Raw genomic sequence first — 27,086 nt, forward strand, 5'->3', positions numbered from 1 at the left:
CATTCATGTTAAATCTTCAAATATAGTGATCATAATCAAGCTTTATGGTTCGATGCGTCCCACTTAACGCAGTCAGACTGTCTTCCTTATTCCTCAAGGAATTATGAGTAAAAATGTCAATGCATCGCACACCGGCACTATACTCGCAACGAGCCGAAATAAGGTGAAACATCTACCCCCTCCCCACTGCTTCACTCAGGCGAGAGGGTACAACACTCAAACCAATCCTCTACCACTGCTTCACACAAGACAAGATAACCTTTTCCACTTCTTCACACAGGCAAAAGAGTCTTCACTGGGTTCCTAGGTACGGAAAACCTCACACAACATTTAATTCCACCAAGAGTCTCAACAAGGCAAAACACTCCCATAATGCAACCCATGAGAATTACATATTGCCAACAAAATATACACCATCACATGCATGGAAAATAAACCATAACATAAACCCATCAACTTATCAAATAATACATTCATACAATGAACCCAACGAGTGACATTCATTCAAACACAATATAACATCACAATCAAATAAGTATCCTCAAACCAATGTTTAAACTACATAACCATGCAAGCCATACAAACCAAGAAAAAATCACCAATCACATAACCTCTTTATTCACGTCACTCTCCCACTGTGAATCACAACCTTGCACACCTTCATGCCTCAAAATCCTCACTTACATCTCTCTCTCTTGCAACATAACTAATTCTTATATTTTTTATCCAATCCAACTTAACAACACATTAGGCAAATGATTTGGGATTTTATAAGTAAAACTGCAGCTTGTGTAAAACTCCAAAAATTATGTATTTATATTCAAATTAAAGATGATTGAATCAAGAATCAAATGCAACAAAAACCAGCTTAATTGAATAACTATAGAGAAAGTTATGCATCAAACAAACAACAAAGGTCAATGTTGTCAACAACCAAACTACAAGGACCTTGTGATAAAAACTGCTCTCACTATAGAGCTTTGATTCAAGATCCGACCGGTCAAAGTCAAGAACTATGTGTTAAGGATAAACTGCTAAACTTTCAGCTCGATCCAACGGTTAACGAAGTAGAAATCGCCATTTATGAAAAGTGTGCAGTGTAGAAAAATGGGTAGTGCCTCAAAACGAGATAAAGAAAAGGAAAGGTGGCTGCACCAAAATAAATAGCTCATGTACAAGCAAGTGTTCAATCAATCCTTGGCCTCATTGAAATATAAAATCTTGTACTGCACCCACATCAATACACATGATATCAAAAAAAAGAAAGAGGAAAGCTAATAACTCGTCACCACATTCACGTAAATAAAAAAGGAGAGGTAGAAGAGTTAATCTCATGAAAAAAACTTGCTGCAACAGTGTGAATGAAGAGAAAACAATCACACATGCAGGCCATCAAAAAGAAGAAGGATATATCAAGTATATTCATTAAATCCTCATGCACCAATCAACAAAATAAAGAGAAGAAATAAGGTAAAGCTTCAAACAACACATAACATGCATTATAAGTATTAAAACACTTATACTCCATAAACCATAATTCCATAAATTAGATAAATAGCAACTTTAATAACTCATTTAATTAAATAAAATACAACCATCACTTAAATAATAATTATTCCATATTTAATAAATTTATAACCTAATTAAATTAAATAATTCAACAATATTAATCAAACTATAATTTTTTTTCCATGTGTTTTCTTTTAGTCTAATTTTTCCCGGGTCTTACATAAGGTAAATAGACTTGATGTAATATAAATTTATTTTTGTTATTGGAAGTGATTAATTGGGATATTGGTTTGCAAGGTTAATTTGTTATAGGAAGTCAGATTGGTTTGCAACGCATTGGTTTGAATGTATGTAATGTGGGAATGAAAATATATGCTAACCTGTTAGTATTTAAGTGCTAAGGCAGGGTATTACTTTTGCACACATGTTGTTTTGTTTGCACTAATGAGTTGAGATTGAATATGTATAGTTTTCGCACATCAAAGTTGGTAATCACTTTCATTTGATTGAGGTTAGGTAGGTTGGAAAACAAAAAATTTTGTAACCTATCAGTTGTTAAGTGGTAAGCCAATGTATTGTTTTTGCACATATGATGTCTAGTGAGCTTGCATTGTATATGTATAGTGTTCATACATCACAATTGTTATTGAGTTTATTACTTTGATTGGTTTGAATTTATGTTAGGTGGGAAAAAATATTTCCTGTAAGAACTGTGAAAATTAATTAATTAAATAAATAAATAATTATAAATACGGGTAGTGAGAGCCTTTATGGCATTAAATTCTGATAGTTATGGTGTGGAAAAGTACTAGCTTAAGTGGTTGAGAGTACTTGATTGTATGAGAGGACTTGGGTTCGAGTCCTATGTTTGCCAATTATGTGTTGTTGTTTTATGATTTATTTTTAATAATATGTAAAAGTGTGGAATTTGAAATGTAAACTTATGTTGATTGTGTATATCATCAAATGTGAATTGGCATAATGGTTGTGCTTTGGCCTTATGAGTGGAAGGTCATGGGTTCAAACCTTGGTGGGCAAAGAATAAGCTTTATTTTTGCTAACTAATCATTGTGGTATGAATGTGAAGGGGTAAAGAAGAGTCTAGCAGAATGGGGCACCCAAGGGGGTTGGGAAATTACCAAATAAGTAACATTGAAGAGGAATTAAAACCCACAAAACCTAAAACTCGTTTTATTTTTAAAAACCCTCTTAAAGGCACCTATAAAACCCAAAACTTAAGGGAAGGGGTTTAGCATCTGTGGTGACCTATTGTAGAGAGAGCACGAAATTGAGGTTGAGAGGTGAGGTTTGGGTGCGAAAAAGGGGATGAACTGAGAGGGAGTCGGTGGCACTTCATTGGCAAACCAAGGAAAACCAATCTTCTTCCTAATTTCAATCAAATTTTCAAGTTAAGGGAGTTGTCTCTGTGTGTTGTGTATTAATTGATGTTTGTCTTATGATTATGGATTATTGCTTCTTAATTGAATTCTGAATGGTGTCAATTTCGCATTCTATGTGTTGTGATTGTGAAATGGAGATATGTGGAATTTGGATGTTTGATTATGTATGTGGAATAGGTTGTGGGATGAGAGTTTTGGATACTTTTAGTCTTATATTCGCAATTGGTGGTATAGTGGGTTGGAATGGATGATTCTGAATGGCATTTGCCATTATAATTATATTGGTATCGATTGACTGGTTTGTGGTACAATTTTGGGCATGAATTAACATTGTTTTGGGTAAAATGCGTGTGTGACAGTGAGGGAACTCTGCAAGTCTTGCCCAAGCGAGTTTATCTCGTCTAGGCGAGAGTTGTAGAACCTCACGTCTGGTTTGGGTCGCGCTGCTCGCCCAGGCGACCTTGGTTTGGTGTTGAGCGACTTAGTCTCTCTCAGGCGAGGGACAGTTCGCCTAAGCGAGATTGCGAGGAAATTTGGGCGCTTTTGAGCGCGATATCTCGCCCAGGCGAGAAGTATTGGTGTTTTGAGTGACTCAGTCTCGCTCAGGCGAGAGACATTCGCCTGAGCGAGGTCGCGATGAGAAATGACGTTGTTTAAGTGGTTCCTCGTCTAGGCGAGGTCTGTATGTTGTTTAGGGGGAAGGTGTGACTCGCACAGGCGAGAGGATCTCGCCTAAGCTAGATAACTTGATGTTGTTGTTGTTTTAAGCTCGCTCAGGCAAGGTGAGCTAGCCTAGGCAAGGCTGAGGGCTTAGCTTGGGCGAGAGGTCCCTAGCCTAAGCGAGTTTATGCGAACTTTTATGTTTCTATGTGCTTGTGAGTGTGTTTTAGTTGTATCTCATAAGGATAGATTGTATATGCATGTGGTGTGATGTTTGGGCTTGAAGGACTAAGTCCAATAGGGGTCTGGGATGTGCTCGGTGGTTGGACACATGATGGGCATGGAACTGGTTGAGTTCCCGTCGGCTACTAATGGGTGAGGAGTCCTTAGTATGGTGATTGCATGTGTCGGGCGCACGATGGGCAAGGAACTGTGATGTTCCCGTCGGCTACTATTGGGCGAGGAGTCCATAGTATGGTGATTGCGTGCGTGCCAGGGTTCAAGTTATGAGACTTGGATGTTTATACTACATGCGAGGAGTCTGTAGGGCAGGACTATGAGCGGGATAGGCTCATAGGGTTGGACCACGAATGAGTTATTTTCGTGGGAGCATAGGGAAGTCCCAAAACCTAGTTCATGCATATGACTCATGAAGGACTATGAGGTCATGGTTGGGTGATTTGAAAAGTATGAGGATTTTAATTATGTATTTTTGGGATTGGGGAAAACATATTTATTTCATATATCTGTTTACATTTTTATTGTGCATAGCTCACCCTATCTGTGTGTGTGTGTGGCAATGATCGGATAATTTGTTATCCGGGAGCAGATGATGTGATAGGTGAGCTAGGAGCTGCTTAGAGACGGAAAGCATGGGCTACTTGGGATTTTGAAAGAAACTCTACTGTTTTGTTTTTGATGTAAATATTTTTATGTTGAATTTTAATATCATTTGTATATAACGATATGGTACATTCGAATTATGTATGGTACCAGTTATGTTCTTTTAAAATTTTCCCGCGTTTTTGGGAAATAGTTTATGTTCAATGCAATATTTATTGTGATTCGAATTTTATTTAATTAAAATAAGTAATATTCCTTAGGGATGTTACAGCAACGACGCCAAATTTGATAGAGGTCGTACCCCACCAAATTAAAACACTTAAAATGCAGTATGTGACAGTTGAACCAAGTCGTCTCCCAACGACCAATGTTCTTGTTCAAAGCTTCAATTTCCAGATGAACACAATAATAACACAGGGAGGGGGGTTTGGCAGATTCTGATTCACAACAAACTTTAATTCGCAGATAATTTTAACAATTATATGAACACGTAATGATTCCTTGATTCAATTGAAAGTCCACCAATCACAGATTACCAAATTAATTGTTCTATTCGAATTTGCTCTCATGAATCCTAAGTAGTCAACTAAGCAAAAATTACCATGGATTCATTATCATTAAGCGTAACAAATTTTAGACAGTTAATACCCACAGATTTAAGCAAGCTGTGACAAATCTCATAAACATTAAGCATGAATACGAGCCATTAATGTGCACACACGAATTTGAGATTAAGCATGCATCAAATATGTGTTTATCATCTAAACACAACCTGAAATAGAGGCAATTTCGAATCAAACCCCAAAAACGACCAACAATCTCATGGTTTCATTTCAATTTCGTCAAGGAATCAATGCAATAGGGTTAGCTAGACATCAAAATGGAAGAATCAAGCACTTCAAATCTGAACCAGAACATCAAAAATCAAAAACCCTAACTTATGAATTTTGAAAACGCAATTTAAGAGCAAAAAGAGAGATTGCAAAGCTTCAATGAAATGCAAAACGGTGCTATCATATATAAATGCGAAACCGCATTAATGGGTGTTGTTCCATGTCTATAAAACCCACAAAACGAACTGCCCAAGCAAGAAAACGAATTTAAAACGTAAAACCCTCAATGGGTGCTATCAAATGTGCATAAAAACGGTAAAAATAAGCCAAACACGTGAAAAACCGCAAGGGGCTCTTGTATGGAAGCTTGGAGAGCGAAAATGGAGTTTGGATAAAGGTAGAAGATGAAGTGTGTGGCTCTTGCATCAAGGAGAAACCTAATTCTTGTGGTCCCATCACTCTGCCACTCATTATTTACAAAACTGCCATTATGAGCTACAAAATTACAAAAATGCCACTCTAGGCCTCAAATGTTGGCACATTCACTTTGATGACGTGGAAATGATGTGGAAATGATGTGGCAATGATTTGGCGACTCTCTTGAACTGAATATTAATGTCCAAGCTCCAAAATTTGCTTCACCCAAATATCTATAAATAATTAAAAACGAAAATTAGGCCAAATAATGCGAAATTAACCCAAATTTGGAAGAGTGGCCCAATAAAGCCCAACAGATGAAAACACACTAAAGATAACAATTAAGTACTGAACAACTGTCAAATGGGTACACAAGGGCTAGTGGAATGAAGGAAAATAATGACTTATCACTGACCTCTTAATTTTCAAGTGCTAAGCCTAGGTATTATTTTTCCACATATGACAAGATGTGACATTGTTGGCAAAAGCAGAAGACAAGTTAAAATGCTGAAGCAAGATTTTGATGATGATAAAGAAACCTAAAAGCCATTTGGAAGACATTATGAAGACAAGTGTTTTATGTTTAAAGTTATCTTGTAAAATGTTTAAAGTACTTACAATAGCCTAGAATCAACAGCCAGATCATAACTCTTCCATTTTTTGTAAAAATTACTGGAATAATCAATTATCACCTCTAATAATTGATTATCTGCTCAAAGTTTTGTTTTCAGAAAATACACTAAAATAATCGATTATCAATAGTGATAATCGATTATCCCTATCAGTTTGAACGTAACTGTTCAATTTTTGACCTAATTTTTGAAACCCCTATTTAAGGAACATCAGAGTTACTTCCAACTTACCTTTTTGAGAAACTAGAGTGCTAGTGTTGTGACTGCAAAGAGAGTTCTCTGAGTGTTCTCAAAAGAGCTTTGAAAAACCTAGTGTTGGTAGACCGATAACTTTTCCTAGGACGGTTTTCTAGGAGATTTAGTGCTACTACTGTTGCTAGGAAAGCTAAGGTCAAGATTCTCTGTGTGATTCAGAGAAAGGTGTTCATCTCTTGTGTCTTCAAGAGAGGTGTTTTCTTTCCCTATTCTTTTGTTATCTGATTATAATATGATTTTTGTTAGTGATTGAGTTAATCTCTTTATTTGAAGAGATTAACAATTGGACGTAGGATCTTTTGATCTGAACTAGTATAAATATCCGTGTCATTTTTGCTTCTCTATATTTTTATTTTATCTACTATTGCTTTTAAAGGAATTGATATTTAAATTAATCGGTAAAATTTCGAAAAAAATTTAAAGTATTAATTTTATTACTTAAACACCCCCTTCTTGGTTTTTGTCCAAACGCCAAACATTCCGCTGCACGATACCAACAAACATCAGTTGTTTACATAAGCGATACTGTAATGGTTGATAATAGTGACAGTAGTCAATGTGGTGGTGAGAAAAAACATGAGGTTAAGGTGTGATATTAAATTTATTTTATTATTGATTAATTTATATAATGACATTTCATAAGTTTTGTTCATGAATATGTGCAGACTTTAAGGCATTATTGTCGGACAAAGTACATTGCTTCCTTAAATAACAATTTATGTGCAGAACAAAGGTCCGTGATTCAAGGGACACCATTTGGATGGTGCAGCATGTTGAAAGGGAGTTTTAGTAGGAAACTTCTTAGTTGTTAATTAGTTTGTGGGTTGAAAGGAGGGGTGGGTTTTTAATAAGTAATATAGTTGTTTGTTTATCTTTATTGGATGTTTGTTTGGGACTGAGTTTAAGAGTTCATGGTGAGAGTATTAACTTAAATAACGTAAGTGTTAATGTTCACATGTTATATGATTTTCTAGCAAGATGTAGGGACGAAGTTACCTTGGAGGATTATTGTAGGCTATATATTTTATAGCGAATATCAGAGTTCCTTTGTCCAAGTCGCAAGGGAACCATTTTCCCTATTGTATTTACCATTGTGGATTACCTTAGTAGTCTTGGGAATACAATTGGGGTGGACCTGTTTATGAATACTTAGGTGGGAGCATATGCAATGCATTCATGTTCTTAATGGAGAAAGGAAAGAAGAGACACTTCCACATTGTTGGTTGTGTGTACTTGTTACAAGTAATTCGTAATGAATTGGTTTGAATTCAAATTTGTTTTGTTTGAAATAGGAAGAAATGTATTAAGTTACTTTTTTTTTTGTTGAGTTATTTTAGTTATGGTCTGTTGAGCACTGCTTGATTCCAAAATGTAATATTGGAAAATCAAGGACAATGTTCCCCTGAGTATTGCAATGGATGGATATGAAAGTGGCTGAGGACAAAATAACTACTGCTTTGAATAAGAACAAGGTATGAAAGTTGACTTTGTATGATTAGTTAGTTGTAGTTATTGATTTGAATTTTTCAAGTAATTTTTTGGTGTAATGTTTCAAGTTGTCATGGATGTTGGTGTATCAAACTTTGAGCTTTCTCATCGTTTTGTGAAGGAAGCTTTTGATAAATATGGTATAGGATTTGAGGACGACAAAGAAGACAAGGAACATTTAAGTATAGAAATAGATAAACAAGAAGCAGATATTTTGGAACTACGGAAGGCAATGGCAGAGTTTAAAGCAATAATGAATGATACGTGGAATAACAATTTCAAACAGGAGGTTCTAGCATAACCATATGAAAATGGGGGATAGGAAGACTTTCATGAATATGGGCAGCATGATAGGTTTGAATTTGTTGAAAGTACTCCTCAGCAGCAATAGGGCCAAGAGGTTGGTGGGCACCTTGATAAGGAGGAAGCTGAAAGCACTAATTTGTACTACTGATTGAAGGAAGAACCTAGGAAGCGATACAAACTCTGTTTATGACTTACAGGAGGAGGAAGTGGGTTACTTAGAAGTTGTTGCATGTTTGTAGTGATGTTAGAATTTAGTTTCATTTTATGTATACAGTGCGATACATTTCTGCTTCCCTTTTTTATATAAGTTGTTGATTAATTATGAAGTTATAAAAGTGATGTTTGGAACACCAATTTTGTTATTATTGTTAATTGGTTAACCAACCTTACTATTTGCTTGTTATTTTTGTATTTTATTGAAGTAAGTTGAATGGATTGGAATGATTTAGTTTTATTCTCATTTTATGTTGAAGTGCGCATCTTATAAATGGTGCCTAGATTGAAGGGCTTAAAAAGATTCACAATGAGTAATGTTAAATTCCGCTGTCATGTATTTGGTAAGCCATGGGTTATAAGTGTTAAGCAATGAGTTAAGTTGTGCTAAGCCATGTCAAATGTTTTGTACAGAACCTCTGGCATATTTCACTTTCTTTAGAATATAGGAAATATTTATAATATAGCAAATAAGTGAAGTAATTGAAAGTAGTCATAATTTGTGTTATATACTATTAAATTCCAGTGCATAGTTGATGTGCTAACTCATGGCTTCATAAGTGCTAAGCAGTAGTACTTGGTTTTCACTTACGTTTATCTTGGGAGGAGGCCTTAAATATTCAAGGTTGTCCATCATGGAATATACTCAAGTCAAATATACCCATGCGTATGTTTGTTCTTCATTCAATTTGTAAGTGCAAAGCAATGACATATCTACTGCTAACCCAAGTTAATTGTTTTTAACAAAACATTTTCCATTATTAATTTTCTTTATAAATAATACTTTCAAGAGTCCGCTTGATGCCATGAAGAATATTTATAATTTTGTAAGTTTGTGACCTTACTGGAAGTAGTCATAATTTCTGCTGGAAATACTAATTTTGTCATATATACTCTTAAATTGCAGTGTACACTTTATTCGCTAACTTGTGGTTGCATAAGTGCGAATTTGTGTGACTTGTTTTTCATTCATATCCATATTCAAGTTAAAATAATAAAGGACAAAAACTAACCTTTGGCCTTTTATTTTAAATTGTTTGACGTCGCAATGGTGAAATAAGAATTTTTTTTCTCTTACCAAGATGGACTTACCTTTTGTCAGCACTTTCCCCATTACGAATGCACTCCTCTTTAACCATGTACTTTGAATAGATGTCATCACATTTGCAAGTCTTCATATTTCATTTAATCTTACTCCTTAGCTCTTGTTGAACTTCAGCAAGCTTTGCATAAGTGTATTCTTCTTGGAACTGCCTTTCAATAAATGATTGAGTGGCACAAGGTAGGGTGGTATTTAACGAACCAAAGTCGGGTTCAATTTCCTTCTCGACCTTGGATCATAGAGCATTGTCATATTGGACGACAAATTGTTTGAGTGTTGTGGTAGAATTAATGAAATCATCAAAGAAGACATTTATACCCTCACTTCTCTGAGTGGTGGACATACCAGCCCAAAATTGTGACTTCAAATAATAAGGAACTCATCTACTTCTTTCCTTGTAAAGCATTGAAAGCCATTCGTTATTTTGTAAGGAAAACTTGGATATGAATTATTCCCAACCTACCTCAAAATCAATAGTGGAGGTGGACTCGTAAACCAATTGTTTCAAACCATGCTTTATGGTCTTGTAGGTTGTCAATCCACCTAATTTTTTTTGGACTTTCTTCATGATGTGCCACAAACACAACTGATGTTTGGTGTTGTGAAATACAAGAAGCAATAGCATTTTTCATTGCTTTGCATTGGTCAGTTATGATCCCATCCGGTGCCCTGTTCCCCATGCACCACAACAAACATTGAAAGAGTCATGTAAAAGTTGAAGTATCTTCTAAAGACAACAGTCCACAACCTAGTAGAATTGATTGCCCATGATGGTTAACACCAACAAATGGTGCGAAACGCATGTCGTATTTGTTGGTTAGGTATGTAGTATCAAATGAGACAACATCACCAAAATCCACTTAGGTAGCTCTACTCCTTGCATCTGCTCAAAAAACATTAATGATTATATTTTTTGCGTTAATGTCAATTTCATAATAGAAGTAATTATTCAACTTTCTCATTATTGATAAATGTTGCATCAAAGCCTGGCCATCTCCTTCCTTCCCAAAGGCACGTCTTTGTTGCCCGATGTAGTTCCTTGTGTCTCGCTTGACGAAATCTAAGTTCTCAAAACCTCCTACATGGCCTACCAAGGACTTAAAAGTCTTGTTCAAATGTACACCGGCCTGGTCATTAATATATAGGGTTTGCTTGGCTTGTAAATTCAACCTTCTATTTCTACGTATTAACCTTGATTTTGTAGGACTAATGTCATGATTGTGTTTATGAACCATAGCGCTTACTATCCATGCTTGTGGTTTTCTCACCATTGTTAAGGATACTGGACATTGTCTTCTTTGGGTAGGGTGGGTCTTCAATTTGGGTGGGATTTGGGACACATACTTACCTTCCCTTGAGCAAACTAATTTCAGGTAACACAAGTGGTCATCATCATCCTTTTTTGAGGTGTGAATTCGCACCCCAAAACCACATTTGACAACATGTTTCTTGTAGAAACTCTTAATGTCTTTTGTAGTCTCAAATTGCATTACAACTATGGGCAAAGCACCATCCTCAGTGTGGTTAATCAATTCAGCAAAACCAAAGGTATCCTCCCCATATGATGTACCTAGACCACAATCTTCATCAAGTAAAGTAATGTCATCCAAGCATATAAGGTCATCTCGTTCCCCATTTTGCATCTACGGATGAGATTAAAATCAGAATGAGTTAATTTTATCCACACATTCAACATCACTATGGTCATTCAATGAGTTAAATCATTTTTTTTAATTTAGAACAATGTTTCTAATTCATTTGAGAGTAAGGAGTGGATTTGAAAAAAAAAAATATGACTTTATACCAATTACTTTCATAAAGTGTAACGTAGCTGGAAGACATTAAACATAGAAAAACGCACCATTACATTGGGTGGAAGGTGGTTGTTGGTCAAAGAAAATGATGTTATTTACTACTTCTTGAACCTCTTCAATGCATCCAAAAACTCAACAGTTGTTATGCGTTGAATATTAATGGCAGATTTCATTTGCTTTAACTTGTTTTAAAGGGGTTTGATGAGTGTGTGCTTTTGCCCTCATTTAATGTTTAATTCTGGGTATTTTAATTGAATTTGTGTGCTCAAAGATTGATTTAATTGGGATTTCCTATAATTGGGTTTATTGAGCATCAGATACAAAAACATGTTAAAAATAGCTTTTTAGTTGCATAAATGTTCTTTGGATATTTTGAGGTGTGTTAGTGCAGTTGTAGCTAAGTTGAGCTTATGGAGGTGTGGAAATAAATTGCTTAAAGCTTCATGACACCTTAAAAATAAATCCAAGAATAGGAAATTATAAAAATCACAAAAATCCAAGCCAAGCATTCCAAGAAGCTCAGCACGTCGAAATTGAGGAACCCTTAGGGAGGCCTAATTTCTTTCTCTCTCTTTTCTTCTCTATTCTTCTCTCTTTATTTTGCATTCATGGAGTTCTAAACTTCTTGGGTTGATTCCATTGTAATTTCTTAATTGGATTCTGATGTTAGATCAATTAATTTCTTTGTTCTTTTTATTATTGTTGAGGTTTTCATTCATCTATGTCTTTTATCTTTAAATCACGTAAGAAGTAATGATTTTAAATCTATATGCATGTTGGTCATATGAGTCCAAGGGTTTTTAAATTGAATTGAGACTTTACTTTGATTTTATTTAGAAACTTTCATATGATTAAATGAGTTTTTACCAATAATTGAGACTTTACTTTGGTTAAAGGTATTTACTCTAACTACAATTAATTGAGACTTTACTTTGATTAATTAAGCTTTTTATTTGGTGAGGAGATAAAAGAATAGACATGATTAGGCATAGTAAATTTGATTAAGATTGTACTTTGGTTGAATTTACTGTGGATAATCTAAAATTTCTCACTTTTAATTGAGACTGTACTTTGGTTAAAAGTGAGAACGCCAACAAATTAATTGAGACTTTACATTGATTAATTTGTAAATCTATAACAATAATTAATTGAGCAATAATCTTTAGATAACCGATGATGAATCTATTTTGAAAAAGCAATGGAATCAATCTATTTTCTTTACTATTTTTTTATTTCTTTTTATCTTTTAAATTTTATTTCTATCTTTGTTTATCTTAATCCCCTATATTTTTTATTTTATTTGACTAACTCATTTGTATAGTTTTATAAGAACTAATTTGTTAAAATTTAATTCCATGTTCGTTGGGAGACGACTTAGGGTTACTTTCCCCTTTCTATTTTCTTGACTACTATCTTAGCAATACTGAAGTTGTTATAGTTTAGTAGTATTAATTTGATCGCGTCAACGACAGCGTTATCAGGGTTTAATTATTTTTACTTATTTTGTGCAACCTGAAAAGTAAGACAGTGACCTTCCATGCAATGAATGCAATTTAATGTTGATGGTTGACAGGACAACTGTGAGAGAGTGGCTTGTAGAAAACGTAGAAAAGCAATGTAACAAGATGGACTATAAAGACGGAAAAGTCACGTCAATTAAATTATCACTTTTAAAGGGTAGTTTTGTCAACACTTCAAATAAGACCCATTGAATGGGTCTCCTTCCTCATAATTTTATTCTTGTGGGTATCTACAGTAGAGAAAATGGAACCATGGCAGGCTCTGGAAGTAGATGTATTCAACTTGCACACATTCATGCGACGGTGCAATGAAACTATGTCTTTTATCCTTGGTCCAGTAGGAAATTTTCATGCTGTGATGATGAACCGTGAGGCAGAGTGAGGGTAGTCAACACAACAATTTATGGAGGACATCGCTGTAACAACATTTGCTCATGATTTGGGAACAAATGCTTCGAAATGGGCCACCATGTACATAAAACACCATGATAAAATATTAGTGGATGAACTTGTTGTAGATATATACATAATGAACCTCTTTTTTTTCATCAGTGCAAAGAACTGAATGGCGTAACTAATACCAAATGCAAATTTGGTGGAAGAGGGTCACATGAAAAAGGTTACTCTTTTTGACAGATTGCCCTTTGTGGCCTGTGTTGTGAAGGAGTGTAAGCCAAATGGGTTGGGTAATCTGCTTATGATTGTTAAGATTGTTGATCTTATATTATGTTGTTAATGTCCTCAATTTGTCCCCAAATAACATGCTAAATACAGATTATAATGCTCGTAAAATTTTATATCAGGACCAAAAACATACTGCCCAGGCCAACGTCCACAAAAAAGCAGTTTCACATCCTTAATGTGGTCCACTAATTGGTGTTGGGGTTGTCATATAACTGAAAGAAGTGGTCATATTCAAGCCCAAGCCAGATAAGTTGTACACAAAAATCACACAAAGGAATATATTTAAGATCTGATATTTTATAATTTATTCATTATTTTGTGTGCTGTCCAAAAACATATTTAATGTGATAAGTTATCATGAAATGCATAGGTCGTCAACCATGACATCAGTAGTCCAAAAATTGAAGAGGTACAACCTTGACATACTATGGAGGGACAAAAGGAACAAACCCAAGACTGTGTTCAAGCCAATTTGAACCCCAATGAACAAGTACTTGTAGACAGTGATGTACACATGAATGTTCAAACAAATCTGGAAAAGAATGTGGATGCAAATGGGGAGCACCTAGATGAAATCCTTCTAGAGACAATAGAGGATATCAGTGATGATGAGCAATTGACCTACATTAGCATTGATGACAAAATTACTTATGACATGATTAAATCAAATCATTAGTTTCCTCTTTGCAAAATGTACTTATGCCACTATAAACAAGCATACTTTTGCCATTGTACTTTTTGTCAGTTTCCTAATGCTCCAAATATTTAAGTACCCTAATACCATAGTCAAATTGTACATCAAAACCAAATTTAATGAAATGAAATATGACAATAGTCATCATGTCTTACATGCCTTACTACTTTCAATTGACACCGACAAAAGCTTACAAGTTAGGTTGTTGTGGCAAGTCTTCAATGATTAATTCGAAACTTGGTTTCTCTTTGGATAGAGGAGACATAGCATAGAAAACAAATGCTCCAAATTATGGGCCTTTAAACAAACCAAGTAACATGTCATATTACTTTATAGCCAAAAGAAATAAAAAATCATTTCTGCATATTAAAGAACATCACACTACTTCTAATATGATTATCAATTTGTTTTCTCCTAGGACATTGTGTCCTAGGGAGTCAAGAACATACAATTTTCTTGTTTCCCAATTAAGGGCATAACACCACTAATGGTTATCATGAAGCACATATGCCATTAACTGAAACAAGTTAAGTAAAATAATTGAAACACATAAACTGACTATAGCCACAACAGACAACATTGACAATACTAACAAATTTTGTCGTGAAGACATCATTTATAGAAAGAAGTCTATGCACAAATAACTCATTGTAGTTTGTTAAAGACCAAACGCATTTGTTAACCTTCCGCTTTGAACAATCACGAATGACCTTATCATGCATAAAATATGTATACAATTAACTTTGGCAAACAAATTAAAATTGTTTATAAATAAAGCAGTACATGTTTCACTACTGGTCAGTATCTGCTCATTTATCTCAACAAATACACATCTTTCATGTGAAAAAGATGATATTAAAGTCATCAAAATAACACCGACAATAATGAAAAAAGACAATTCCCATTACCTTTTCACTTTTGAAGTTATAACTTGGTACAAAAATAACTTCTCCATGTAAGGACCAACTACTTCAGTAGGAGGATTATTTAGTTTGACGTAACACTACGCCAAATTTGGCAATAGACAGCGTTTTTTTTCTTAATAGATAGCACTTTTTAGGCGCTATCTATTGGAGCGGTATCTATTAATAGACAGCGCTTTTTTACAAGCGCTGTCTAATGACACTTGATAGATAGCGCTTATCTAAACAAGCGGTATCTATATATTTTTTAATAGATAGCACTTTCTTTAGAAAATGTTGTCTATCAAAGCTCTCATAGACAACACTTGACTGAATAAGCGCTGTCTATCAAAGCTCTCATACACAACACTTGACTGAATAAGCGCTGTCTATAAAAGCTCTCATAGACAACACTTGACTGAATAAGCGCTGTCTATGAGAGTAGTTTTTCATCAATAGGTAGCGCTTTTTCAATTCATTAGTAGATAGCGCTTGTTCAAATAAACATTGTCTATTTTTCATTAATGGATAACACTTTTTCAATTCATCAATAGATAACATTTTTTAAAACAAGCGATGTGTATTGGTTTGATTATTGTTTATTATAATTTATTTAATTTTTTATTCATTCTATTCTTCGACTCACATGCATGTATAAAGACTTCGAATGAAATCAAGCAAAACTGAAATGAAAGGGCATTGAAATTCTTACATAGTTACACAAAAAAACTTAATGATGTTTATATATTTTTAAAAAAGTATAATATTACATGAAAGAAATTAGCAAAAAAAACTAATATTTGTAGTACTCATCCATCATGTTCCATATTTGCTAGACTGTGGGGCCAAAACACTTTAGACAAAACATTATTCCTAACCTTCCCTATTTTGTTATATAAGGAATTATACAACTAACCTATAAACATTTACTAATGAGATAAAAACACCAATCTTCCCTGACTTCAATGATTTGATTGTCAGAATATTGTTGACATCTGCAACTAGGAAAATACTACAACAAAGAAAAATAAAACAAAATTAGTCAATCAAAATCCTACTACAAATGAATAATACATATAATTAAGATAACTTACATCTATTGGAATTGTCCCTCCTTCACAATATGTGACAATTTCCTTCATATATCGACAAATGTAATACCCACAATCATGGCCGTTGGATTGTTTTGGACACTAGAAAACATCAATACAATTGGTATTAACCTTCAAATAAAACAACATCATTTGATCTTCAAATGCACAATTGTAATCTACCTTAATTGGTGTCCATTTGATATTGCTTAACTTAGACTTTGAAACCATAGACCCTCTTTGAGCTCGGTAGGTTTGTATAACCCTTGTTAATAATAAAAATGAAGCATACATAAGTAAAAAAATATATATACAAAAAGTATACATATATATATATATGTGAATCACATTAAGAAGATTCTTACATGTCAAACAACTTCTTCAAATCTTGCCTCATATTAATGTCTTTCGCCAATGGGTCAAGATAATAAATTATCTCCATTTTAAGATTGATTCCGAGCAAGACCCAATGTTGGCTAAAATTGAAAATGCATCAACAAAATTAGATTTTGTGCATCTAACTTTGAAAATAATACATTATTGATAAAGTTAGGAAAAAAAGTATTACCCTGTATTGATAGGAGCAAGAACAAACTTATTAATCACCCCATTGTCAAGAAATATACTCACTATTTTTTGCATTCTCTCTTTCATTGGTAGTTCATGTGTTGTTATTTGGGGTGATAAAAAGAAGAACCCCTTATGATTTGGCTTAATGAAATTTTGATATAGGTACCTTATAAAAGAAAGATATAAGAATTAAAAGTTAGTAAAATCATAAAAGCTACTCACCAAAGATTAAAGTCAATTATAAAAAAGTAGTATATTGTACCCGATATATATAGAAATTGTAGTTGCACCAAGCCATGCATAGTCAATAATTTCTCCAATAATTTCTGCATTAATGATTTCTTTATGTTCATCAAAACCAAATATGTCTTTCTCTATTTCTATTGGGGAAAGTGACTCTGTAGGCTTTAATTTCATATATGAAAAGAGGTAGTTGCACCATTGAGGAAGATTGGGATGAATCACTTTACGAGGAATATGTTGAACAGTCATTTTTCCTTGACATTTTCTTTTAGGTGCGACAGATTCATTCGTATTATTAATCTTTTTCTTTTTAGATAGAGTGGAATCCTAAAACATCATCAATTAAACAAAATTAGGTGATAGATAAATATTTTCATAAATAATTATGAATTAATAAGGTTTGACAAGCATACCGCATCAACAACCTGTAAAAGATTGATTGGCCATGCCACAAATGTACCTATTGCTTGTCCTATTGTCATTATCTCGTCATCAGCATTAGGTATAGGCAAGGATACATTTGGCTCCACAGCAATATCTACACTAACTTTAACATGACCATTAGGTAGAGATCTACCATGTAGTGTATCACCTTTAACATTATGCAATTTCCCATGGGTAACCAAGCAAAGTAATGGTGATGATACAAACAATTTACAACTTGAGACCCCCTACATTATAAAATATAACTATAAGATATAATGTTTAAAGTGACCAAATGTAGAGAGCTATTACAAATTTAACGTAAGCAAGTTACGCTAATGTAGAAAAGTTAGTTACCTCGGGAAAACTATTTGATGAAATTGTGCAACTCCCTTGGCCACTATTGACACCAATATCAGGTTCTTCTATGTTATTAGATGTGTCCTTCTTTCGAAGTGAATTAATCTCATTCTCCATCCGTGCCATTCTTTCAGCCATGTCTTTCATTTGAGTAGTCAATGCATCATGGTCTTGTTGTGTATAACGCTTTTTGGGCGGAAAATAATCTTTGTGACTGACTCCAAATCCTGTTGCTCTAACACGACCTGGATACTCTGGGACACATAATGCTTGAGCAAGAATGTCTGAGCGAGCATTACTCATCTCTTCTGACTGTATAGTTTGTGACAATATTACCTACAATAAACAATAATCAAACATATCACACTTATTCTCATATCAAACACAGACAAATATTATATGAAAAGATATTACTTACACATTTGTCCCAAACTTGCTGAACATCTTCATTTTCAATTTCCCCAGCCTTATTCACACGAGCATGCTTCCATAATTCTTGACGGGGAATATTACTAACATTTGATCCCAATTCCTTTATCTAAGTTTTGGGAAATATAATCAACCTAGTTACAAATCATATAAGCAAGTTGTGTATTGTTTATTTATTGATATATTGACTTACCATTTCTTGTTCTATGCGTGCATACCCCTTACGTGAACCTCTATAAGGGTACTTAGAGTGTGATGCTCTTTCCTTATTTTTTAAGCTCTTTTCCTATATAGAAAGATTGTAAATGTAATCTTATCTACATGAATCAAAGGATAAATACATTGCATTTGGATATTATAGATTACCTGGAAACTTGTATCCATACGTTTTGCAACAAAGTCTTTCCAAACATCCTCACTAATCATTGATGCATACTTCTCAAGAGGCTCAGTAGGAGGATTCTCTATGTAATTTCCATTCTCATCCTTTAGATAAGTGTTGGCCAAGTTAGTTCTAAAAGTCCTAAGCAACTTACCTGCCTCCTTTAATACATAATTCTTACGACATGTATCAACATTAAAAGTTAACTGTAAAAGAAAAAAAATTAGCATAAAGAAGTTTGGGCAACCATAACACATACTTTAAAATAAGTAAGGATAATATATTTTACTTGTATATCATTCCAAATAATGTCCTTATAGGAACTCAAAGCCAAGTCTTTCCAATTATCACATGTTATAGGAACATTAGAACGGACAATGGATCCAAGATAACTAATGAAGTTTGTACCACCAGGTTCAATTGGTTGACCTCTTGCATTCCATGAAACCTAATATCATGAATAAGCACATATTATTTTTCTGGAATGTAAAAGATATTAAAGGATCAAATAGATACATTACATCTAATTTTCTTCCTTCACTTCTAGCTCGAATAATTTTCTTCATAATCACAACACCTTTCTTCCATTTTGCTTCCTCAAGAGGAAGATTATTATCTTCACTATGAGATGTCATTTACCTATAACAAAAGAGATTAAAAAAAAGGTTAGCATCGGTAAAAAGGGAAAGACATAAAAATATAAAGTTATAAATGTAACATACGAAAGAAAAAAACATGTGTAAACCAACCTTTTCTTTTTTGTAGTCAACTTTAAATGATTAGGTTTCTTATTGATACAAAATGATGGATTTATCCAAATCCCTTCCTCATGGTCATCTCTCCTATACAAGATATCATCTGTTATTGGATCATCATCATATGATATGTCATATAAAGGATCATCCTCAATATTTGTATTTTCGTCCTCTATATCTTCATTGTGATGCTCATTTATTTTATTGGATAATAAAACAATTGACCAATTGACATCTACAGGATCAGTGACATAAAATATTTGTTGCGCTTGTGATGCTAAAATAAATGGCTCATCCTTGTACCCCACTTTATTAAAATTCACAAGCATAAACCCTGCCTCATCTTGTCGAACTCCGTTATTGTTATCAACCCACTTGCAACCAAATATGGGAATTTGAAATGTTTTGTAATCCAACTCCCATATGTGTTCAATTACCCCAAAATACGACATATTTGCATATATAGGACTTCTATCCTTAGCACTTGAGATATGCATAGATTCAGCCACCAAAGTGACACCACTATTTTGCATAGTGCTTTGATTATCTCGTTCTATAGTACAAAATGTATACCCATTAATCATATAAGCACTGTAAGAGAAGACTTGAAAAGTTGGACCAGTTGCTAACCATCTCAATCTGTCAGAAATATTAGAGGAGTTCACATTTAACTTTGCATAAATGTGGCTTTTTAGCCATTGTATAAAAGTTGCATTGTGTTCTCTACTTATCCAACTGTAGTCCTAGTTGGATTTAATCTTTTTAGCATGGCTTTGTGTCTCTCAATATATGGTTCAACTTCTTCGTCATTGTGTAGAATATACAGTTGAGCTTGTTCCCAATCTTTCCTCGATATGGTCATTATAGTCTTTCCAGTAATCCCCTCTCTTGAGGTTCTTGCTAAGTGTCGAGACTTTGGAAGTCCTATTGAGTCAACATTAGAGAGGTAATCAGTACAGAACTCAATAGCTTCTTCAAGTATATATCGTTCCACTATACATCCTTCTGGTCGACTTCGATTTTTCACATAACCCTTCAATATCTTCATATAACGCTCCATTGGGTACATCCATCTCATATATGCTGGCCCACAATATTGTGTCTCTTTAACTAAATGAATGGTAAGATGAACCATTATGTCAAAGAAAGAAGGTGGGAAAAACATTTCAAGCTCACACAAAGTTACAATAATTTCTCTTTCTAGTGCTTGCAATTTTCCAGTGTCAATCACTTTGCTACAAATGGCTCTAAAGAAATAACATAGTTTAGTTATGGTCCATCTTACCTTTTTAGGTAAAATGGAACGTATGCCTATCGGTAGCAAATGCTCCATGAGAATATGACAGTCATGAGACTTCAACCCTTTTAGTTTTAGATCTTTCATAGATACTAGGTTTCTGATGTTTGATGAGTAACCCTCTGGAACTTTAACTCCTTGCAAAAACTTACAAAACACAAATTTCTCCTTTCTAGATAGAGTATAAGCTGCTGGTGGTAGATATTGACGTTTACCTTTCTTTATTGGTGCTAATTCTGTTCTAATTCCCATATCAAGTAGGTCCAACCTTGCATTGATGCCATCCTTAGACTTTCCAGGAGCATTCAACAATGTACCTATCACACTATCAAATACATTTTTCTCAATATGCATAACATCAAGGAAATGTCTAACATACAAGGATTTCCAATATGGCAACTCAAAAAAGATTGACTTTTTCTTCCACCCAAATGTGACTAGATCTGCTGCAAAAGTTTTACCAAATTTGTTGTTTATATTCTTTACTTTATGAAAAACTTTATCACCAAACAACAATTCTGGAGGTCTACGTTCTTCTATTCTTCCATTAAACGCTTTTCTCCACCCTCGATAACGATGTTTTGAAGGTAAGAATCTGCGATGACCAAGAAAAACATTTTTCTTACCATGTTCCAATCGCACCCAATCTGTATTATCTTCACATATAGGGCATGCACACTTCCCTTTGATACTATATCCAGATAGATTACCGTATGCTGGAAAATCATTAATTGTGCCAAACAACATTGCTCTTAGCTGGAAACTTTCTTCCATATAGCCATCATACACCACTACACCTTCGTTCCACATATCCTTCAAGTCTTCAATCAAAGGTGCCAAGTATATGTCTATGTCATTCCCGGGTTGTTTTGGACCTGGAATTAACATGGACAACATCATGAACTTCCTTTTCATGCATAGCCATGGAGGTAGGTTATATATAATCATAACCACAGGCCACGTGTTGTGCGAGTTGCTTTGCATACCATGCGGATTTATTCCATCAGTAGACAAAGCAAGACGTAGGTTTCTTGGTTCTTTTCCAAAATTGGGGTAATCATGGTCAACTTTTGCCCATTGAGGAGAATCAGCAGGGTGTCGAAGCTTTCCATCACATATCCTTTCATCTGCATGCCATCTTAAGCTCTTTGCATCTTGTGCATTATGATACATGCGCCTAAATCTTGGTATTATAGGAAAATACCATACCACTTTCATCGGTGCTGAATTTTTCTTGTAACGTAATGCTCTACATTTAGGACATTTATCCAATGGTGCATATTCATTTCGAAAAAGAATGCAATCATTTGGACAAGCATGAATCTTCTCGTAGCTCATAACAATAGAGCTTAACATTTTTTTAGCCTCATACATTCGACAAGGAAGTACATTATCTTGTGGTAGCATATCTTTCAAAAGTGATAGTAATTCAGTAAAGCTCTTACCAGACCATCCATATCCTGCTTTCAAATTGAATAATTTTAACACCGCTGATAGTCTTGTGAAACTAGTACAACCATTATACAATGGTGTTTTTGCATCCATTGTCAACCTGTCAAACATTTGAGGACAATCTCGCATATCCTCTTCAATAATGTTTGCAATCTCCTCAACTTGGTCAAAGTCATATGTTGTGTCAGTCTCTTGTGGTGCATAACTTGTGCTATCATGCCCATTATGTGCTATATCATTTTTTTGATTTTCACCATGTTTGGTCCAACATGAATAACTTTTATCAATTCCGTTGCATACTAAATGTGCTTCTAACTCATCTGCGTTCACTACCCTTGAATGACAACACTTCAAGCAAGGACAAATAATTCTACTAGGGTTTTTTGCATGCTCAACTGCAAATCTACGAAACTCTTTCACCCCATCTTCATATTCTTTTGATAATCGACTAGCAAACATCCATTTCCGATCCATATTTTCTTTGAGCTATCATGTAGTTACTATAATATTAGCTATATAGAAGTCAAGATACAATATAATAATAATAAGATTCTTATTCCTAATCTAATAATTTTAATTTCTAAAACATAAAGCTAAGGAAAATTCACATGCATACATATATTCTTCAAACTAACACCATTTCCAATAAGAAACTATAAAATAATATTCATGTTACCTCAACCAATTACATGGGCTTATTAATGATAATCCACCATCCAATTTTAGCATGCCAGAAGTTCTAGATAAGCCATTTGAGGTGCTTGTTTCTGTACCCAGTTAGTTAGTTGATCTTATGATTCCCAGATAGCAACTCCACGTCATTCATTAAGAATAACCTAACTCTGTTGTGTTTCATTCAGAGAAAAAAAAAGAAACAATAGAAATAAGTTGATTGAAGTCAAATAGACAAGAAATAAACAATAACAGTATTTGTTTGTGTACACACAAACAAGTCCATCATTAGTATTTGTATCCCCATATTTTAAATGCTTCTTTTATATATATTTCATGCACATTGTTGTGACTGTGAGAATTAAGGAAAATAGAAAGAGGTAAATTAATGTTAAGGAAATTGGGTAGGACTAATAATAAATTTTGAAGTAGTAGACTTAAACAAGGATAGATATATATGTATATGCAACAAAGTTTTTTCTGCATAAGTACATCTAGTGCTACAGTGCGAAGAAATGACAATAAAGAGTTCTACTTTCTAAGATCCTGTTAATGAGAATGAAAATACAATTTAGATGGGAAGATTTATTTCATTGACTGGTTTCTACCTATATCCGAAGGCAAGGTGATGCAGGTCCAATAATTATAAATCAGGAAGGGGATGGTCATATGTGAAGCCATATTGTTTGATACAGAGCTTAACAAGGTAAGTTATGGGTCAACGGGGGAGAAATTTTCACTCTCTTATTTTTCAATTCATTTTATATATTTTTACTCTCTTATTTTTCAATTCATTTTATATATTTTCACTCTCTTATTTTTCAATTCATTTTATATTTCTCTGCCCCCGGATTGTGATGAGTTATGGGTCAACGGGGGAGAAGATATGAAAGATAATTTGTCTATATAATACAAAAAAAACATTTATTTATTATTACAAGAAAGTTCTGGCAAGTGGCCCATCCAAACTTGGCGTATAGTGTTATTTCTACAAAACCAAACTTTTTTATGTAAATAAACAATGTTGGAAAGTGAGATTGGAGGTTCAGTAATTGGCTCACAATTTTTTTATTCAGAAACTTATTGAACTTTGAATTTAACGTAAACTTTTAAATATATGAGAAGGTTATATCAACTTCAATGATCAATATAATATATCAATCATAATGTACATTAAAGTGATGAAAAAACTCGTATTTATCTAATACAAAAATAAAAAAATAGATATGATATATTATACTCACATTATTTATGAAAAAATATATATCATCAACGCATACAATGATCAATATAATATGTCAATCATAATGTACATTAAAGTGATGAAAAAACTCGTATTTATCTAATACAAAAATAAAAAAATAGATATGATATATTATACTCACATTATTTATGAAAAAATATATATCATCAACGCATATTATATAATTATTTGTTTAAAAAGCATACTTCATAAATAGCATAGAATCCACTATTTCTAAATATCATCAACGCATATTATATAATTACTTGTTTAAAAAGCATACTTCATAAATAGCATAGAATCCACTATTTCTAAATATCATCAACACATATTATATAATTACTTGTTTAAAAAGCATTCTGGCTGGATCCAATATTGGTACTCTTTAGCAAGGTAATGTTTCACCTACTTTGGTACTCTTACTGAGCTTGGTTAATTCCCAACCACGAGGGAGTAAAGATGAATGCTCTTCCTGCAACAATTGCATAAGGGCATCAGTACCATTCCACCAATCTTTGTTATCACTACAGAGAAAACTAGTCAATACTTTCAAAGGACAACATTAATGCATGAAGGAACATTTCCTACATGTTTATATTTAATGGATTCTAAACAGAAGTATTCACATCAAAAATCAAATGTTGCATCTATTGAATTATTTATATCATTGCGTGAAGAGAAAAATGGATTAGAAAGACAAAGAAGATGAACTTGACGACAAGCAAATGTATTAAGATAATTATGGCCTAATTCAATGTTCTGGTTGAAATACTTACCCACTCACCCGAATAACATAAACATACTGAAGAAATGGAGAAGTATAAAAGCGGAAAGGCACATTGAGTGTGGCATTAAGCTAACAACACAAGTTATAATCTCTTCCCCGCAACTGTAACCTTATTATTCAAGCACACTGCACCATTCCCTTAGGTTCAAGTTTCCTCATCATCAACATTATCCGAAGACACCCTTTTGCATCTCCCTACACACACAAAACACAATTTTCAGATAAGAAGAACATAGAAAGATCTCTTGCTAATCAAATATTACATGCCAATGATGCCATCAAAATTCATCTGTGTTTGATTCATGAGCATGGTCCCTCAGAGAAGTTGAATACCAAGAACAAAAGATTTCTCAAGAAACCCACTCTATTTAATTAGTCTATTTCTTCTTCTGCCACAACCTTCACCTTTACAACAAAGATAGCTACATTTTTTATGTATATAAATATAACCAACGCATTTTAGACTCTAACCACCAAAGATTCATTTTACATCAACAACCATCATGAGGCTTATTGTTTTCTCTCTAACTCTTGTCCTCATAACAATTGAGAAAGCAGAATCAATAAGCAGAGCAGATTTCCCAAAAGGGTTTATATTTGGAATTGCTTCTTCAGCTCACCAGGTATGCATTTCAGGTTTCCTTCTATTATTCAGCTCACAAAACTTAGACTGAGTTATACAAACCTTTTTCATTTTAATTTTCATTCATCTGCATAATTCATGTTAAACCTTAATACAAACTTTTACTTCAAATTCTAATTGAAATGACAGTTTAAGAAAGAAGGTAAACATTTTCTGTCACAGTTTGAGGGAGCTACAGATGAAGGAAACAAAGGAGATAGCATATGGGATACTTTCTCAAGGATACCAGGTAGTGATGAAATTTCAAACTGCAGAAAATAAGAACACACCAAAATCAAAATCAGTAAAAGGGAAGTTTCTGATTTCTCTTGCTCTGCATTATGATGATAGGGAGAATCGTGGATTTCAGTAACGCAGACATGGCAGTGGATCAATACCACTGATTTCAGGTGAACTAAGAAGTAACATTTGTTGACTTCAACTTCACTCTACCCACATTAGTTGCTTCAATTTTTCTTTCTCTACCCCTTTTGGTGCATGTGGTCATTATCCATGTTGAAATGCCTAGGATTAGAATATTGTATAAATGGTAAACAATTCGAACGATCACCGCCATGCTTGTGACGATGACAACGTTTCACCAACCTCGCGGAATAAAGAATCAGCGTAATGGACCTTACCACATTCCTACCAGCATTTTGGTATAATGCTTAATATCTTTGAATTCATAATGCAATCAGATTTTCAGTGTACAAAATTCAAAATAAGTAGTATCATTAATAATCATCAACAAAATAAAATAATACAAATTTTGTTTCCTAATTAATATTTACCATTCATCAGAGAAAAAAAAGAAACAATAGAAACAATGTTACCTCAACCATTTCCAATAAGCCCTAAATTACAAACAATTTTTTGCAGACTGTGATATAGTAATGCTCCTGCCATGGTTGTCAATCTTTTGAATGTAAATGAATCAAGTTGGTAGAATTGCAAACGGTTTCCAGCAAATGGTTAAAATTGAAATGCAGAGTTTGTAGGGGTAGGTGAATTCAATATTAATTTTTATCAGAAATCAATTCCCTCGTGACTTCCATTTAATTTCTTCTCTGTCGCTCACTCACGCACAACCACAACCCCCGTACATTTAAAAATAGTATTTGGAGTTTAGTATTTACATCTCCGGTCAAGGTATAAGAAGAACAGTAGATCATTTACATGGAGGGTTTACAGAATCGATGATTAGTGCATATATATTCACATTGATGGCAAAGATAGATAAAAACAATACAAAGAATGAACAAAGATACAAAAAATCGAGGAGAAAGGAAGAGAATTTGCTACTCAATGAAGGACCGTGCAATGGTTGCTAAGAGAACAGGTTCGTTGCTGGAAAAATTGATGGAGAAGAAGAACGAATTTCCCAAAACCTTAATCAATAGTGCCCACTCTAAATATCAATGTTGTTGTGCTTGGAGGATGCGAACGTTGTTGCTCTAGTTGGAGACGCGCCTGCTTCTACTGTGG

At 33.9% G+C, this 27,086-nt stretch overlaps 1 long non-coding RNA gene and 1 pseudogene across 1 annotated transcript; both read right to left on the bottom strand.

The window, feature by feature from the left end:
- Positions 1–16,143: 16,143 nt before the first annotated feature.
- On the bottom strand, positions 16,144–16,840 carry LOC146886879 (uncharacterized). The gene is made up of 4 exons (XR_014994371.1): positions 16,729–16,840; positions 16,547–16,628; positions 16,367–16,465; positions 16,144–16,284 (listed from the first exon to the last, which is right to left on the bottom strand). It is a non-coding gene; the product is annotated as an uncharacterized LOC146886879 (long non-coding RNA).
- Positions 16,841–17,559: 719 nt separating this feature from the next.
- LOC146886880 (uncharacterized) lies at positions 17,560–22,737 on the bottom strand (annotated as a pseudogene).
- Between the last annotated feature and the right edge of the window lie 4,349 nt (positions 22,738–27,086).

Source organism: Vigna unguiculata, chromosome 4 (genome assembly GCF_037176805.1).
Source record: "Vigna unguiculata cultivar grain cowpea cultivar isolate G323 ecotype 2 chromosome 4, ASM3717680v1, whole genome shotgun sequence".
NCBI classification, from domain to species: Eukaryota; Viridiplantae; Streptophyta; class Magnoliopsida; order Fabales; family Fabaceae; genus Vigna; species Vigna unguiculata.